General features: G+C 41.0%; 1 protein-coding gene across 2 annotated transcripts in view; it reads right to left on the reverse strand.

Moving 5' to 3' along the window:
- The window catches only part of dagla (diacylglycerol lipase, alpha), a 388,180-nt gene that overhangs the window by 293,651 nt on the left and 74,293 nt on the right, over positions 1–20,236 (reverse strand). The window contains exon 4 of one of the 2 annotated variants that reach the window (XM_043706006.1): positions 7,711–7,789. The exons of the other annotated variant lie outside the window; for it this stretch is intronic. The gene's annotated coding sequence lies outside the window, so the exon portion shown is untranslated. The remainder of the gene's footprint in view (positions 1–7,710; positions 7,790–20,236) is intronic. 2 annotated transcript variants of the gene reach the window in all.

Here is a 20,236-nt window from a genome sequence, read left to right on the forward strand (position 1 = left end):
CACCTTCTTGACCTGCAATCTTCTTCCCGACCTCTCCGCCCCGACCCCCTCTCTGGCCTATCACCCTCACCTTAACCTCCTTCCATCTATTGCATTCCCAACGTCCCTCCCCCAAGTCCCTCCTCCCTACCTTTTATCTTAGCCTGCTTGGCACACCCTCCTCATTCCTGAGGAAGGACTTATGCCCGAAACGTCGATTCTCCTTCTCCTTGGATGCTGCCTGACCTGCTGCGCTTTTCCAGCAACACATTTTTAAGCTATTATTGGACAAGCCAAACAGAGAACAGCCAGGGAATTCCTAGTGGCATGGCACTCATCCACAGATTCAATCAATAAGCACATCGACCTGGACCCAATATAATGACCACTGCAACGGACAGCTGGAACGACAACCGGAAGCGGCAGAGACAAACCACTGTAAATGCCGGAGGAAATATCACAGAAGCGCTTCACAGAAGGCTCCCAAGCACTGAGGATGTCACCTAGACAGGGGACGAAACGTCTGCAACACAAATTCCCAGCTCAGCGAACAGAACCACAACAACGAGCACCCGAGCTACAAATCTTCTCACAATCTTTGAATCGAGGGATGATCTTATGAGCAAAGGTAAAACAGATTGGGACTACTCATTGCAATTTAGAAAAATGAGGGATGATCTCATTGAAACATACAGCATTTTTAAGGGCTTGACAGAGTAAACGCTGAGAGGATGTTTTCCTTCATGGGGGTATATTGGTTAAGAGGGTATAGTTTCAGAATTAAGGGACATCAATTTAAGTCTGAGATGAGGGGGAGTTCCTTTTTGCAGAGGGTCGAGTGTCTTTGGAATTCCTTGCCACAGATAGCTATGGTGGGAGAGTCCTTGCATATATTTAAGGCACAGATAGCTAAATTCTTGAGCAGAAGGAGAGTCAAGGGTTTTGGAGAAAGGACAGGAAAGAGGATGTGAGAAATGTCAGTTCAGCCATGATCATTATTGAATGATGGAAGCAGGCTTGAAGGACTGAATGGCCTATTCGTGTTCCTATTGCCTAGAAAACAGAGATGAAGTAGGCTATTTGGTCCTTTCAGCCTGTTCTGCCATTCAATAACACCATGATTGATTTTCAATCCCATTTGCCCCTTCCTGCATTTTGCAAAGATGATGGGTAAATATAATTGTAATTGTAGTCTGGTCTGATCACTCTGTCAGTTCATTTAGATTTGATCTACCAGTGTCAGACTGCTCCATTTCATGCAGAAGTACAATAGAATCCATTGAGAAAAATGTGCTCCACTGTTTTAGTATTCCAGCAATGACTTCTGACATCCTTCCGTGTTTACTTGCTGCTCCTTCTTTTCTTACCTCCCCAAACCCCCAATCTTACTGCACTATTTTCTGTTTTGTATGGCTCAAATTGCCTGTGAGATCCTTATCATTTAATTCAATATCTTAATTACTTTTTTTTTCCATAAGACCAACTGTCAAGAAAATGGAGATTAAATATATAAACTGGAGAAGCTGTTAAAGAACACTGAAACCAAGCTGGTTCAGACAAAGTCAGACAGATAGAATGGATGGGCTGCAGATGGGAAAAACAGAGTTGCAAATCATGGGGCCTGAAGCTAGAGATAAAGGGAAGGACTATGTTTTAAGGGACAACTGAGCTGGAGAGCAATTTCAGACAAAGAACTGCAGATGTTGGAAATCAGAAACAAAATCAGAAATTGCTGATAAAACTGAGCAGTTCTAAAGAAAGCTCGCTGGACCCGAAATGTTAACTATGTTTTCTCTCCATAGATGCTGCCTGACCTGCTGAGTTTATACAGCAATTTCCAATTTTGTTAATTTTAAAAAAGCCTTAAAACCCTTTATAAGCAACTAAAAAAATTAAATCATTCCCCTAACACTTCTTTCCCCGGCAAATACTAATTTTCTACTAAAATCAGAGAGTGAAATGAACAAATTGCAATGTCAAAATAAAGAATGATTGTAAGAGATTTTATTGCTCTAATTTCAAATTTAGCAAAGCTTATCCGACAAAACTGCCTTGACTGTAAACTCGAAGAAGTGCAAGTACTAACTTCCCAAGGCATTTTTAAATTGCTCTCTAATTAAATGGACCTTCTTAAAGATGTCACAGGAGAATGTGGTTAATTGCTTCTATTTTTAAAAACTGCACTAAGTATTAAAATCAACTGAATATTTAGCAGCTATCACTGCTGCTCTTGGGCAAAACCTTTTATGGTATTATTTTAGAGTGATTCATTTTTGTTTTGTTTTAAGTCAGGTTCCTAATTGTTCAATTAATCAACTCCCAAGTTAAGCAAAACGCTGACATGGGACATTAGAACCACCTCTCTGCAGAAAAACAATAATGATAACTTTCATACTTCATATACACTTGTGTGTTTATTTAAAACTGTAACAAATCACTTGAACACATTTAATAATAAGTAAACGGACTCCAGCTAAAAGCAAAAAAGGTGACTTGCAACTGTGCCAACAGCAGTGTGAACGAATATTCAACAAATTGTATAAATTACATTAGCTATCCATCATTATCGATTAAACTTACATATTCATGGTTTGCATCTGGATAAGACTGCTGTCTGGATGATTTAAACTCAATTGTCACATTTTCAAATCATGACTTTTCTATTTTAAATTCCTGCATCCACACAGTGAAACCTGTATGAAAATACATTATGCTATTTACTCAATTATGGATAACTCAAAAGCAATTTTACAACACGCAACTTCTTGCTCTGCCATTATCTACATTTTTCTTCAGGATGAGATTTCTAGCGTTCACTTTCAACACCTCATATCCAATCCCTGTTACTTCCTTGCAACATTGATGTAAGGGCTCCTGAAGAAGGGCTCATGCCCGAAACGTCGATTCTCCTGCTCCTTGGATGCTGCCTGACCTGCTGCGCTTTTCCAGCAACACATTTTCAACATTGATGTAAGGTCATGAAAGAGAAACTAGTTATATTAAGAACACAGCATCTATGTACCATGACTGAGAATTTGCTTGCAAAATATGTTTTACACTTGTATTCAATTGGTCAAAATATTTAAATCATGAAAAAGTAAATTACAAGCAAAACACTAATTACAGAACCTAAGGGTAACAAGTGCTACTTTCTAGACCAAGGCAAGAAGAAAATCTACAATGACCGAAACTTAATGACATATGAAAATGTCAAATCACACATGAGCAATCAGCAACATATACCAATAAAAAGAAAGCCAATTAAATCACTCCACTATTTGTTTATATTTTAGCTTTAATTTTGTTTCGACTTCAAAGCTGAGGATTTATCATTGCTATAGATCTTATGTCCAATAAAATTAAAAGGAAAAGTTAAAACTTAGAATAAAAGAGATTCAATTTAGTTGTATTGAACACAAAATACATAACTATGTTTTCCAAGAATTCCTAAACATGTGCTCCTAATTTGCATTTACGCATATCCTGCCATTTTAAACTGAGAACAACCCACAGTGAAACTGCTGGTTCTTTAGTGCAGATGTTATTGGCTTAGCAACACATTACACTGATGAAATTAGCTCTAGTACTTGAGTTGATGAACTCGTGCTGACAAGAGATGCCAAACATATTTCTGAGATGAACAACATGGAAACTAATCAGTCTTTCACATGCCTAGCATATGTTGTCCTGTCTCAACACTCAGTGTGCAGAGGACAAATGCTTGCTATGCTCTCTGTTTGATGTTATCTGTCAAGTTACTGCTGTTCCACACACACTTATTCAGTCTGAGAATAACAGCTGCAGTTTTTGCAATGGAAGCATTGATTTCATTATCATCTGGCAGATTACTGTTGATTGTAGCACCTAGATATGCACAGCTATCTACAACCTCAAGGGTCAAATTGTTGATGATAAATGGTGGCAATCTCAGATGGTGACAAAACTCAATCAGGACTTTTATCTTCCCAATGTTGATGGTCAAACCAATCTCTTTACAAATACTGAGCTGTCCATTTGTTGCTGAAGGTGCTTTTCCATGTAAAATGCTTGCACAAAAGTATCAACATACAGCAATTCTTTGATTAGGGTCTTAGCACACCTTTGTCTTGGAACAGAGTCAGGCTTTCCTTCAGTTCTTACAATTAGATCTACATAATGCGTTTAAAGAACAGCAATGATACTTCACAGGTAGATTCAAGGAAAAAGAACACCGAGTAATAAAGTTAAAAATTAGGACTGAGCAAAATCATGACAGAAGTGGCAGGTTTTGAGAATGTGTTAAGGTGATCAATGTGGGGTGAGGAGGAATGGTGATGGTGTTTTTTTGGATGGAGGAGGAAAGTGAATGCAAAAGGAGATTTAAAGGATATATCTTCAATATGCTGCAAGATGAGGAGGCATCCTAGGTCAGTGAAAACAACATTGATGAGCAGGGAAAACTTAGGGTGCAACAGGATGCATTTTATAGCTATTTATACAAGTTTGAGTTCATGAATGACAAATAGAAGGAGTTCAGCAAAAGAAACTTGAGAGCAATGCATTATGGAGATGACAGTCATACAGCTCTTACACAGGTCAAGTTTGTAATTCTGATTGAACTTAAAACTACGAGGGGAGGAAAGATCAGTGGCAACAGAGCAAAAGGTTGTGAGTGAAGCTAAAACTGATGGTTTTTGTCTTGATGTTAAGCTGTGGAAAGTTATGATTCATCAAAGACTACATGTCAGCATCGAAAGGCAACAAGGTAAATCAAGGATGCAAAGGAGTTGTTTAGTTTATTATACACACAGAAGCATAATGCAACACATAGACAAGCATGAAGAGGGGGTCAAACACATCCTGTATATGGAGTTGTAAGGTGACTGCAGAAATGCAGTTATAGAGTCGTAGAGTTGTGAAATTAAGTTAGATACACTTTTGTCAGTGATATGCTAGCAAGGGTCATTGGAATAGCTGAGCTAAGACAGTTCCATGGAGCAGGACAACAATTAATTGTTATCAATTGTGGTGAAAGGCAAAAACTGGTTATGTACAACTACTTTGGGCAGTTAGTTTTTTTCACAAACACAGGTCTTGACAGAAATTGTTTTTCAAAAGACAATTAAAATACATTCTACTGACAATCACCATGTCAGTAGTGTATATACTAATACAAGCATAAAGTTTGATCCCCCGATAAGTAAAAATAAATTTTTAAAAAAGGAAAATCAAACTTACATTAGCATTTCTACAGGAAGCACCTACATATTATGCTTAAAACAAACTTGATATTTCTATCATATTGGAAACCAAAAAGATAACTATTATTTTCAAACAATTCAAAATATGAAATGTAAATCCCTAATTTTCATTTAACTAATAACTTTCCCCAGTCATTATAAACATAATTCAACAAATAACACAAAATAATTCATATTCTTAAAATAGTCAGGGATTAAGTGGGTTAATCTATATTAAAGTTACCTTGCAAAATTTCTAATTTGCATAAAATGATACCCATAATTAGAGATGAAATGTTAGCAACCACTAATAAGGAAGCCATTAAATTTATGTGACCCAATTTTCTGGAATAGCAATATTCCTGCATTCAAAAGGAATTTAACCATGCTTACAAAATTCTTGTTGCATAAATTTGCAATATTAACGAGCCAGCTCAAATATCTGACACAAAAACACCATTCATTAACTGGTTTATAATTCAACCTAAAGCAAAAATGTACCTATGTTTATTTGCATATAGACACTTGCATATATAGCAAAGCCTCAGTTTAAGTTGGTAAACAACATACATACAGATTAATACTACTTTTCCCCACAGGAGTGAAAACTGAAACCTAAATGCAGCCTATATACAGGGGCAGCTAAATGCACATCAACGCAACAACTGATTGTCATTTAATTCTAGCCATGAACAAGTTAGTACTTCTGTGATGCATGTACCTAATCTGAGATTATTATACAGCAGGTCTGTATTTTTATTCTTTTCAGTTGATTTTTGTTTGGCATTTACGGAGAACAAAAAATGACGTAATTATTCTTCAATATATCCTTTTGCAATTTCCTGGGAAATCATGTTTTAAATGCAGTCCTAAATACATTTGAGTAATGTCAACTGATTGTGCTGCTGGAAAAGCACAGCAGGTCAGGCAGGATCCCAGGAGCAGGAGAGTCGACATTTCAGGCAAAAGCCTTTCATCAGAAATGAGGCTGTGAGCCGAGGGGGGGGGGGGGGGGGGGGGGATAGTTGAGAGTCCGATAGGTAGATGAAGGTGGGGGTGAAGGTGATAGGTCAGAGGGGAGGATGGAGCAGATAGGTGGGAAGGAAGATGGACAGGTAGGACAGGTCATGAGAACGGTGCCAAGTTGGAACGTTGGATCTGGGATAAACGTGGGGTGAGGGGAAAATAAAGAAACTGGTGAAATCCACATTAATCCCATGGGGTTGGAGGATCCTGAGGTGGGAGATGAGGCGTTCTTCCTCCAGGCATCGGGAGTTAGGGAGTGGCGATGGTGGAGGCCCAGTTCTTGCATATCCTTGGCAGAGTGAGAGGGGAGTTGAACTGTTCAGCCACGGGGCAGTGGGGTTGTTTGGTTTGGGCGTCCCAGAGATGCTCTTTGAAGCCCTCTTGTTTATTGACAAAACTTGAATTTCTCTGTGCTTCAGAGAACATCTCCAGGACACCCGCACCAACTAACCCCACCACCCTGTAGCCAATCACTTCAACTCCCCCTCCCACTCTGCCAAGGGCATGCAGAAACTGGGCCTCCACCACCTCCGCTCACTAACCACCCAACGCCTGGAGGAAGAATGCTCCATCTTCCACCTCGGGACTCTCCAACCCAATGGCATCAACGTGGATTTCACAATTTCCTCATTTCCCCTCCCCCCCCCTTACCCCAGATCCAACCTTCCAACTCGGCACTGCCCTCATGACCTGTCCATCTTTCTTCCCACCTATCTGCTCCATCCTCCCCTCTGACCTATCACTTTCACCCCCACCTTCATCTATCTATCACACTCTCAGCTACCTTCCCCTCAGCTCCACCCCCTCCCATTTATCTCACCACCCCCTCAGCTCACAGTCTCATTCCTGATGAAGGGCTTTTGCCCAAAACATTGACTCTCCTGCTCCTCGGATGCTGCCTAACCTGCTGCGCTTTTCCAGTGCCAACTCTTGACTCTAATCTCTCGCATCTGCAGTCCTCACTTTCACCTGCTTACCACTGAAGACTATGGATAAAAAGAAGACCAACTTTTTTTTGGAATCCATCAAGATGTATAAACTTGCACAATAGAAGCAAGAGACACAGAGTACACACAGATTTTTCAAACATGTTGTTTGTCATATGATACATCACACATTTAGCTTCCACCCATATAAAGTAATTGCAGATAGGAAATGTCAAGTAGCTAAGATCAAGACAGCGTCACATGGAAGTTGCACATGGCTCTCTGGGGAAAAATATGAACTCAAAAAATGGCAGGGGGTTTGTCCAGTAATTCTTTTGTGAAACTGAGTTTGTCCCATATTGGACAATTGGTATATTTACACTAATGCACTTTTAAATGGGATAACAACTTCAAACTTTGCACAGACCTCGAGTCCTCAAGATGCTTTTCTATTCTGCAAGTTCAGGGTGATCCCTTACTTAATAATTCACTCAAACATTATATGCATACTAACTATTTAATTATTACTTATGTTCTACACAGATTCTTAAATTTTGTACCTTGCCAACACAGACTCCTTTGTAAAATATTTAGAAATAACTTCAGATTTGCTCAGTTTTTCCGCAAGTCAAGCAGCATCTATGGAAAAAAGAAAGAGTTAATGTTCCAGTTTTTCATTAATTCCAATAAAAGCCCATCAATTTGAAATTGTTAACACTGTTTCTTTCTCCACAGATGCTACCTGGTCTTCTATTTTGAACATTTTCACTTTTAATTTCAGATTTCCAGCATCTGCAGTATTTTGCCTTTGTATGTAAAGCTAGCACTGCTAACTTACCTCTGATTAGGCTTCAAACAAAGCAATTAAATAGTTGACAATCTGTGTAGCAGCCATAACTTGACAAATCAAATATCAATGATATATAGTAAAGGACACAGAAAAAAGTGGCATGCTGTGGATGCAGTAAGTGAAAACCAACAAATACCAATGAGATCAAAGGGAACCACATATGCAGCCAATCCCTCTACACCTCCATCCGCTATGACCAGGGCCTCCAAGCCCTCCGTTTCTTCCTCTCCCGACGTCCCCAACAATAACCTTCCACCGACACTCATTCGTTTGGCCGGACTGGTCCTCACCCTTAATTTCTCCTTCAAACCCTCCCACTTCCTCCAGACCAAAGGGGTAGCCATGGGCACCTGTATGGGCCCCAGCTATGCCTGTCTCTTTGTTGGCTACGTAGAACAGTCCATCTTCCGTAATTACACCGGCACCACTCCCCACCTCTTCCTCCACTACATTGATGACTGCATTGGCCCCACCTCGTGCTCCCGCGAGGAGGTTGAGCAATTCATCAACTTCACCAATACATTCCACCCTGACCTCAAATTTACCTGGACCATCTCTGACACCTCTCTCCCCTTCCTGGACCTCTCTATCTCCATTAATGATGACCAACTTGACACCGTCATTTTTTACAAACCCACCGACTCCCACAGCTACCTGGATTACACCTCTTCCCACCCTACCTCCTGCAAAAATGTCATACCCTATTCCCAATTCCTCCGCCTCCGCCATATCTGCTCCCAGGAAGACCAGTTCCACCATAGAACACACCAGATGGCCTCCTTCTTTCGAGACCGCAATTTCCCTTCCCACGCGGTTAAAGATGTCCTCCAACGCATCTCATCCACATCCCGCACCTCCGTGCTCAAACCCCAACCCTCCATCCATAACAAGGACAGAACACCTCTAGTGCTCACCTTCCACCCTACCAATCTTCACATAAACCAAATCATCTGCCAACATTTCTGGCACCTCCAAACGGACTCGACTACCAGGGATATATTTCCCTCCCTACCCCTTTCCGCCTTCCGCAAAGACCATTCCCTCCGTGACTACCTGGTCAGGTCCATGCCCACCTACAACCCACGCTCCCGTCTTGGCACCTTCCCCTACCACCGCAGGAATTGCAAAACCTGCACCCACACCTCCATCCAAGGCACCAAAGGAGCCTTCCACATCCAAAGTTTTACCTGCACATCCACCAATATCATTTATTGTATCCATTGCTCCCGATGCGGTCTCCTCTACATTGGGGAGACTGGACGCCTCCTAGCAGAGCGCTTTAGTCTCTCCCTATAGCTCAAATCCTCCAACCCTGGCAACATCCTTGTAAATATTTTCTGAACCCTTTCAAGTTTCACAACATCTTTCCGATAGGAAGGAGACCAGAACTGCATGCAGTATTCCAACAGTGGCCTAACCAATGTCCTGTACAGCTGCAACATGACCTCTCAACTCCTGTACTCAATACTCTGACCAATAAAGGAAAGCATACTAAATGCCTTCTTCACTATCCTACCTACCTGCGACTCCATCTGCCACTTCTCAACCCATTGGCCAATCTGGTCCAGATCCTGTTGTAATCTGAGGTAACCCTGTTCGCTGTCCACTACACCTCCAATTTTGGTGTCATCTGCAAACTTACTAACTGTACCTCTTATGCTCACATCCAAATCATTTATGTAAATGACAAAAAGTAGAGAACCTTGTGGCACTCCACTGGTCACAGGCCTCCAGTCTGAAAAACAACCCTCCACCATCACCCTCTGTCTTCTACCTTTGAGACAGTTCTGTATCCAAATGGCTAGTTCTCCCTGTATTCCATGAGATCTAATCAGTCTCCCATGAGGAACCTTGTCAAACGCCTTACTGAGGTCCATATAGATCACATCTCCATACAACTGCAACATAACTTCCCAACTTCAATACTCAATGATCTGACTGATGAAGGCCAATGTGACAGAAACCTTCTTCACTGCCCTATCTACCTGTGACTCCACTTTCAGAGAAATGTGTACCTGAACTCCAAGGTCCCTCTGTTCCACTCCACTCCTTAAGGCCCTACCATTCACCATGAAACTCCTACCATTATTTTCATAATGCAAGACCTCACACTTATCTGGATTAAACTCCATTTGCCATTTCGCGTTTCACTTCTCCAGCTGATCAAGGTCCCGCTACAATTGCTGATAATCTTCCTCAGTGTCCACAATACTGCCTATTTTAATGCCATCTGCAAACTTACTAATCATGTTTTCACATTCTCATCCAAATTATTGATAATAAACAGCAATTGGCACAGTACTGACCCCGAGGCACTCCACTAGTCACCGGCCTCTAGTCCGATAGGCATCCTTCCACTATTGCCTTCTCCTTCCTACAAATAAGCCAATTGTGTAACCAATTTGCCAGGCCCCCCTGGATTCCATGCAATCTCACCTTCCAGAACAGCCAACCATGTGGAATCTTATCAAAGGCCTTACTGAAATCCATACAGACTTTAGCTACTGCCTTGCCCTCGTTAACGTTCCTGGTCACTTCAAGGAATGCAAAGATTTGTCAGGCACAAATCTTCCACGAGCGAGGCTATACCGACTATTCCTAATCAAACCCAGTCTTTCCAAATGCACGTATACCTTATCTCTCTGAATCTTCTCAAGTAATTTAACTACCACAAATGTTAGGCTGACTGGACTATGAAGAGTGTTAAAATTTTTAATACGCAGAACATCAAAGATAATCTCTGGATTATCACTTGATCACAAACAAACTGGCACAGTTAAATAAAATTAGAGTGATGAATGTACCTCTCAAAATTGGTGTAGGAGAAATGGTCTCCAATGAGAGCCTAGCACCAGAACAGGAAAAAAAAAGGAGACCTGCTTTTCAGGTAGTGTTCATCTGAAGCATGCTAAACACATCCGTCTGTTATGGACTAGGCCAGACCACTCAAAACATCCTTGAGCAGGCTACTCAGGCCGTAATTTTGCAAGTTGTTTCAGTAAGTGTACAGTGAACGTTACCCAGAGTAAGCTAGCTGGGTTGACCACCAGGGTTTAAAGCAGACAAAGAATTTATTCACAAAATTACACAATGAAACACAAAGAACAGAATAAAGAACCCCTACAGAACTCAGTCTATCCAAAATAGACTTAATTATGCTGTGCCGAATATACACAACAGTCCCAATCGGCAAACACCCTTAAAGACCAGTAAAAAAAAATGGAACAGATGCTTACAGGTTGAAGTTAGAGACAGAGTGCGAGAGCGCTAAACAGTATGATTCCACATAGCTCACTGTTGAACTCCCAACTAGTACTGAACTGACCTACTGCTAGGAAGCTGACCACTCCCCTTTCATTATACAGGTCACTTCGGAAACATGACCACTTTGGCCTGAAATCTCATGTGTTTACATATAAACAAAAAGGCCTCTCAATACCCTTTAATCTCTGTGTCAATCAGTCTAATCAGCACCGGGAGCATTCATAACACCTCTGAAAAAAAAAACGAAGGACATAGTATCCTTGAGAAAAGGAACAGCTTTTAGAAATTAAGGAACCAGCTTTATGACATCTACCTTAAAAAAAAGAACCATCAATACCAAAAGATGGCTTCATTTTTAAAACCCTTCAAAAGCTTGGTTAGTAGTATAAACACATACATACACCATACGAACTATAAACATGCAAACATGCACAACCACACGCAAGTTCAGGCTGCGGCACACCCGCCACCAAACACCTCCGTATCTCATTCGAGCCTCAATAACACATCGACAATCACGTTTTTGAAACCTGCCACATGAACAATTGTCAAATTGAATAGCTGAACAACAAGCTCCATCTAAATAGTCTGACATTTTTGTCCGTAAATGTTTCCACAAATGTCAATAGGTTAGGATCAGTGTATACAATTATCTCAGATGCACTGTTTGTAATATAAACATTGAAATGTTGCAATGCCAACACTAAGCTTAAAGTCTCTTTCTCCACCGTTGAATATTTCTGTTGATGAATGTTCAATCTGCTGGAAAAATATACAATGGGTCTTTCTAAATCCTCGTCATCTGCTTGCAGGAGCACTGTACCAACACCCACATCACTGGCATCGATAGCCACCTTGAAAGGCTTTGTGTAATCCAGTGTGGCAAATGCTGGGGAAGTGGTTAACACAGGTTTTAGGCTGTCAAATGCCTTTTGACAGTCCGCTATCCACTGAAACGTCTTGCCCTTTTTAAACAATTCAGTGAGTGGAGCAGCCACACTGCTCAAGTTCAGCACAAACTTTCAGGAAAATCCACTCAATCCCAGGAACCGCAGTACTGCTTTCTTCATCAACAGTGTGGGAAATTGTCCAATTACTTTCATTTTCACGTCCAATAACATGGCCCAGAAAGGTGACTTAGGCTTTGGCAAATTCACTTTTAGCTAGTTTTACCACCAAGCCTGCCTTCCGAAGTCGATCAAACAAGTCCAATAAATGCTGAAGATGTTCCTTCCATGAGTGACTAAAAATCAATACAGACCACACAATTGGGTAACCCTGCACTGACCTTATTAGTCAGTCTCTGAAATGTGGTTGCCGCATTTTTCATACCAAATGGCATGACTTTGAACTGGTATAGACCTTTTGGCGTTACGAATGCCAAAATTGCCTTTGCTGTCTCTGATAGAGGTACTTGTCAGTAGCCTCTGAGCAAGCCCAACTTAGAAATTTAAGTTGCTCCTACCAATTTTTTGACCCAGTCCTCCAACCATGGAATTGGATATGCATCAGTCCTTGTAACGGTGTTGACTTTGAGATACCATCTGGCTTTGGTACCATGACTATGGCTGAGCTCCAGTCACGTAACTCACTTCGATTATGCCATCTTGGAGCATGCGCTCTATCTCCTTCTAAACCTGTGTCTATAAGGATGTTGCTTAATTGGAACAGCATCTCCTATATCTATATCATGCACAATTAGGTTAGTACTTCCCAGTTTATTTCTGCATATTTTCCCATATGATAGTAATAACTCTTTCAGGTCATTTAGATTTTCTTGTGGAAGGTAACTCAATAATTTATCCCAATTTTTGACAACTTCCTCATTGTCCAATTTGATTTGACAAATGTCCAATTCAGAATCCTCTGAACTTGGTTCTTCCTTCTGTGCTGTAATCATTAACACTTCTCCTCTTGCTTTCCTTCCCTATCAAAATACCTTTTGAATATATTTGCATGACACACTAGGAGATTTTTTCCTGTCTGGAGTCCTTATCAAGTAGTTCTCCTCACTCAATGTCCTCTCAATTTGATAAGGCCCACTAAACCTGGCTTTTAAAGGCTCACCTGTTACACCAATACCTTATCCCCAATTGAAAAATTGCAAATTTGTGATTTATAATCCACTTCCCGTTTCATTTTATGCTGTGATACTTTTAAATGCTGTCTAGCCAACGCTCCACCTCTATTTAATCGTTCTCTAAAATTTGACACAGAGTCTAAATGGGTGGTCTCCGAATTCTGATGTATTAATTTCACCTTAATCAATTTTAACAGTCCTCTTACTTCATGCCCAAAAATTAATTCAAATGGACTGAATTTGGTTGATTCATTTGCTGCATCTCTGATCGCAGAAAGTACAAATGGAACTCCCTTATCCCAATCATCTGGATAATCACGTCCATAAGCCCTCAACATGGTCTTTATGTTTGATGCCATCTCTCTAGCGCTCCCTGCGATTCTGGATGGTACAAAGTACATTTAAATTGCTTTATTCCCAAGTTATCCATAACCTCCTTGAATAGTTTAGAAGTGAAGTTGGATCCTTGATCTAGTAAAACAATTTAAGTAATTCTTCTATAACCCTTTTAGCTGTGATGCTGCGTAATGGAATTGCCTCTGGAAATCTAGTAGATACATCCATTACTGTTAATGAATACTTATTCATACTTTTTGTTTGAGGTAGAGGACCTATGCAACCAATCAATACTGTTGTGAAAGGTTCCGCAAATGCTGGAATAGGTAGTAAAAGTGCAGGTTTTATTACGGCCTGTGGTTTTCCGATTAGCTGATGTGTGACACATCTGGCAAAATTCAACTACATCCTTGTATAGTCCAGGCCAGTAAAAATGTCTTTGTATTTTAGCCTGTGTTTTCCTCACCCCTAAATGTCCTCCAAGTGGTAGCTCATGCACCACTTGCAACACCTCCTTTCTACACCCTACTGGCAAAATGATTTGATGAATCTCTGCCCATTTCTCGTCTGCTTGAATGTATGATGGTCTCCATTTCCTCATTAAGACATCATTTGTTAAGTAATAACACACAGGAAGGCATTCACTCTCCTTCTCTGTATATGCCTTTTGATACAACTGTTTTAAGTTCTCATCTTTCTGTTGTAACTCTAAGTATAGCAGAGCTAAAGATACTTGCATGTTAACCTATTTGCTCCTGCTCTGTGCCACTTATCTGATCAAAGAAGTATTGGATAAAGCTATGACAGCTTCCTTTTCTGTGCTTTTTGATCTCTCCTGCTTCAATGTATGCCTCTGTGATCTTGTGACCACATAATCAGGAAAAATTCTTGAAAAAAACATTCATTTCTTCAGTTACCTGCGTCTCCAATGGCTTTTCAACTAGAGTAGGCAGCACTCTTACCGGTGAATTAGCTATATCATTTACAAGGACAAATTGTATTCCTGGAGCTGAGAGTTTGTCCAGTACTCCTATCACAAATTCTCCGCTCTTCTTTGGACTCTCTAGCCTCACTTTACATAAGTGAGCACTTTTTGTCTCACCATGAATTCCTGTTACGAGTACCTTCTCTGGCAATAGCCCCTCAGGAGTACATATCTCCTCATCCTTCAGCATTACAGACTGAGAGGATCCTGTGTCCCTTAATATTGTAATCTCTTTACTTGCTACTCCTGGCCTATGTGAATAAACTTTACCCTCGCAATAATATTTTTTAAGCAGATTTGGCGCTTCCTCCATAATCAATCTCTGATCATCTTGTACACTCTGAGGCAGTTTTATAACTTTCCTTGTGCTTTTTATTACTAGCCTAACAAAACTCCCAGGCTTGTCTGGTTTTCCTACAGCTGGCTTTCCCCAGCCCACCGACACTGATTTCATGTGGCCCACTTTATTATAACGAAAACACTGGAGCTTTTTAGCTCCTTTGTCCCCCTCAAGGGTTTTTTTTAAATCCCTGTGGTAAATTATCCTTATGATCTTCGCTGAGATCTACCTTTCCCTTTCCACATGAGGATTTCTCTTTGCCCCAATTTCTATTCCTCATGGACTGAAATTGATTCTGGAAGCCAATCCGAGTTTTATGAAGCAGCTCATAATTATCAGCCACTTCAGCTGCTAACCTTACAGTTTAACTCTCTGCTCTTCCATAAGTTTGCATTTCTTCAGACAATTAATTTTTGACTTCCTCCAAAATAATTACCTCCCTAAGGGCATCATAAGTTTGCTTGATTTTTAAAGCTCTTATCCATCTATCAAAATTACTCGGTTTGATCCTTTCAAATTCAATATAGGTTTGACCAGGGTCCCTCCTGAAACGTTGTCTATAGGCTTCTGGTACAAGCTCATATGCACTTAAAATGGCTTTTTTCACTTCCTCATACACCCCAGATACCTCCTCTGATAATAATGCAAATACCTCACTAGCCCTATCCACAAATTTCGTTTGGATCAACAAAACTCACATTGCCACTGCCACTGCATTTCTTTAGCGAATGCATTTGGGTCAAAGACTGATGTCTTAAAATTAAGTAAAAGTAACTAAGGCAGAGCTGGCTAAAGTGAACTGGAAAACTAAGGTTAAAAGATAGGACAGTAGACTCGCAGTGACAAACTTTTAACGAGACATTTAATCATTTTCAGGAAAGATTAATCCTAGTGACAACGCAAGACTTTGAGAAATCTGCATAAGTTAAAGCTAAATAACAAAGTTAAGAATTATATCAAATTGAGCAGATAGGTGGGAAGGAAGATGGACAGGTAGGTTAGGTCAAGAGAGCAGTCAAGAGAGTTGGAACTGGGACAAGATGGGGAGACCACACGACAGCAACATTGACTTCAATGGTTTCCAAATCTCCCCACCCCCCACCTCATCCCAGATCCAACCAACTTGGCACTGCCCTCTTGACCTGACCTACCTGTCCATTTTCCTTCCCACCGATCTGCTCCATCCTCCCCACTGACATATCACAATCACCTCCTAGCTGCATCCACCTATCGCTATCCCCCTGACCTTCCCCCATGCCCCACCCTATTTATCTCTCAGCTCCCTTCCCCATGAAAGGCTTATGCCCAAAACGTCGACTCTCTTACTCCTCGGATGCTGCCTGACATGCTGCGTATTTTCTAGTGCCACATTTTTCAATAAGACAGATGGTAGCCATTTTCAGCAGCAGCTACAGCAATGGCATCACATTTTATGCAATCTCTAATGTGTTTGAACGCTAAGGACAAATTACTTAATCTCCATACTGCTGTGGAATGCTAAAGAACGTTGCCAGTTAGTCACTTCATTTCTACCCCTCTTTAAAAGTGCTTATTCAAGCCTATGGCAAATGACTGAGCCACCAGATTGCCAATTCTTCCAAAGAACAAGCTACCTCAAAAGCAATATGACCATCAGCAAAAGTTTGTTTCTTGAATACAAGTTCTGCCTAAGCATAAGAAAACGCATCTGGCATGTTTCCAAATACTTCAAACTGGTGAAGCAGATGCACCACTCATTCATGAACATCTCACACCAATTACCTCTTGTTTAAACTTATATAACATTTCTATATCTTGCATTTATGTTTGAAATTTGGCTGAGCTGTATTTCAGCATATAAAAATCTTAACCGCCAAGATAAAACATATTTGCCCATTATTGCACACGGTTTTCTTTAATTCACATGTGGGACTGCTAGTTCTTAGCAGTTCCCTTCCCCATTCCTACCCACACCTTTTTGGGTTCCTACTCAGCTTCTTCGCAAGTTTCCCCTGTACTTCTATAACATAGCTCTTTCCCCTTTCTTAATTTTTCATCTGCTTCAGACACTGCACTCATGCTTTATGTGAACATAAAAATGTGATATGGGAGGCTCGCAATCCTTTCACTGCAACAAGGTCAGAAGGGAGATTCGGGATTTAAATCAAATTATCAAAATTCTTGATGAGGCAGGAAATTACATAAGCTTACTTTTCATCGAGCAAAACTCCAAGAAAAAGAGGGATCTACAAATGCCAGTTAAAAGAACGCAACTCGCCCCACCAAAAATTTACAAAATAAGAAACAAACTCCTTTATATATATCAACACCATCAATCCCCCATCTTGGTTCAATGTATTTCTTCTCCTTATCACTTTTTCAAGTGTTTGTTCTTTTCTATTTTCTCTTCTTTTGCTTACCATTGATGCAGAGTGCTGCAGGAAAGGAATAAAGCAATCCACAATGTTGGTGAAATCTATAACAAAAAACTGGGCTCCTGAATCAGATCAGAAAACTGGTGATGGAAGCAAGCCAGCCATCATCTACAGCAGCAAGGAGGATAATGCCAAGCTGTCATTTATAGCAGCAGGAAAGGAACGATTCAACATAGGTCATCAGTTACAGCCAGTGGAGTGGAAGGCCGGCTAAACAGCGACAGCAGGAGGAAAAGGAAGGATCGGAATTTTACAAGCGCACAGACAATACCAGAAATGACCTTAAAAACAATTTAGATCATTGTGCCTAAACCACAGTGCCAATCTTCATCTTTCCCCCCATAATCCTGCATTTTCTTTTTAAATATGCAGTCTAATTTCAACTGAACCTGCTTGCACCACACACCGAGAAAGTACAGTCCAGAGCTTCACCACTGCCAGCATGAAAAAGGTTTTCCCAATTCCACTTCTTTTACCGATTACATTAACCTGTGTGCAATTTTTCAGAAGATGTGTTGCTCAGGTTGTGGTTCAGGTTAAGTTTGCTTGCTGAGCTAGAAGGTTTGTTCTCAGACGTGTCGTCACCATGCTAGGTAACATCATCAGTGAGCCTCCGGTGAAGCGCTGATGTACTGTCCTACTTTCTATGTGTGTGTCTTGGTCTGTTGTGTTGGGTGATATCACTTCCGGTTTTTTTCTGAGGGGTTGGTAAATGGAGTCCAAATCGATGTTTGTTGAAGAAGACCTGTTTTAAATGATGGGCCTCTAGGAATTCCCATGCATGTCTTTGTCTCTGTCCCCAGGATGGATGTATTGTCCCAGTTGAACTGCTGTCCCTCATTGTTTGTGTATATGGATACAAGTGATAGTTGATCATATCTTTTGGTGGCTAGTTGGTACTAGTGGATCCTGGTGGCTAGTTTCCTGCCAGTCTGCCTGATGTAATGGGAGTTGAGATCCTTGCAGGGTATTTTGTATATGACATTCATTCTGCTGGTTGCTGGTACAGGGTCCTTTAGATTCATCAAGAGTTGTTTTAGTGTTGCAGTTTTGTGGGCTACCATGATGCCAAGGGGGCAGATTACTTCACCTTCAACTACAAGACCTACAAACAAACTAATGGGACACCCATGGGATCACCGTCAGGAATCTTGGCAGAAACAATTATGCAAAACAGCCCTCCCCACGATCCAGCATCAGCTTTGGATCCACTATATGGATGACACCTTTATCATTACGAAACACAACAAATTAGAAGAAACCCACAAACACCCATCTTTACAGGTATAAAGGTCACCAAAGAAAAGAGAACAACAATAGACCCCCCCTTCCTAGATGTCACAGTAGGACGAAAAGCCAATGGAGAGCTACAGACCAGCATCTACAGGAAAGCTTCACACACAGACCAGATACTCAATTACAGGAGCAATCATCTGAACACCCGCAAACAGAGCTGCATCAGGACATTATTTAAATGAGCCACAACACACTGCAGCACCCAGGAACTATGAAATGCCGAAGAAAAACACCTATACAATGTATTCAAGAACAATGGGTACCCGATAAGCAGTCCACCAAATTTTACACTACAAATTTAAACGATGACATAACACAGCTAGACTCTCCGAGATGATGACCAGACTACTCCAACCCTGTGGCATCATGTTAGCCCACAAACGTACCAGCACAAACAATGCTTGATGAATCCAAAGAATCTAAAGTACCAGCAACCAGTAGAACGAACATCATATACAAAATACCCTGCAAGGACTGCAACAAACATTACATCGGACAGAATGGCAGGAAACTAGCCACCAAAAGACAAGATCAACTATCACTAGTATCCTTACACATAGACAACACATCCATCCTGGGACAGGCTAAACAAAGACACATGGGAATTCCTAGAGGCTGGCATTCAAACCAGAACACCATTAACAAACATCAATTTGGACCCCATTTTCCAACCTCTCAGAGAAAGAACCAGAAGTGATGCCACCCACCGCAACAAATCAAGACACACAAATAGAATGCGGGACAGTACACCAGCCCTTCAATGGAGGCACACTGATGATGTTAGCAAACATGGTGATGAAACATCGGAGAACAAACCTTCCAGCTCAGCAATCAAGCTTACAAACTTAATTAAATCTGTGCCCTCTCATTCTCAATTGTTTTGCAAGCGGGAACAGTTTCTCTCCATGTATTCTGTCCAGAGCCCTTGTGATTTTGAAAATTTTAACAAATCTCCTTTCCAATTTCTTTACTCAAGGGAAACTGCTCTAACTTTGAATCACAGAAACCCTGCAATGTGGAAGGAGGCCATTCTGCCCATCAAGTCCACACCGACACTCTGAAGAGCATCCCACCCAGACACAACCGCTACCCTAATCGCCATAACCCTACATTTCCTATAGCTAACCCACCTAACCTGAATATCTTCAGACTGTGGGAGGAAGCCCACACAAACAGAGAGAACGTGCAAACTCCACACAGCCAGAGGGTGGAATCGAACACGGAACTTCTCCAATTTATTGTCACCACTGAAGCTTCTCATCTCTGGAGCCATCATCACAAATCTTTTCTGCACTCCCACTAGTGTATTCATATCCTCCCTCAAGTGAGACACCCAGAAGTAGATGATACACTCCAGCTGACTCTGAACTAGTGCCCCAAAAAGTTCAGTTTAAGCTCCTTGCTCTTGTATTCCTAACACCCCTTGTAAAGCCTAGGAAACTGTAGGTTTTATTTACCCTGCTCTCAACTTTCAATGACTTGTCAACTTTAAGTATAGACTGTCTATCCAATACTTCCTAT

This window comes from Chiloscyllium plagiosum, chromosome 16, assembly GCF_004010195.1.
Source record: "Chiloscyllium plagiosum isolate BGI_BamShark_2017 chromosome 16, ASM401019v2, whole genome shotgun sequence".
NCBI lineage: Eukaryota > Metazoa > Chordata > Chondrichthyes > Orectolobiformes > Hemiscylliidae > Chiloscyllium > Chiloscyllium plagiosum.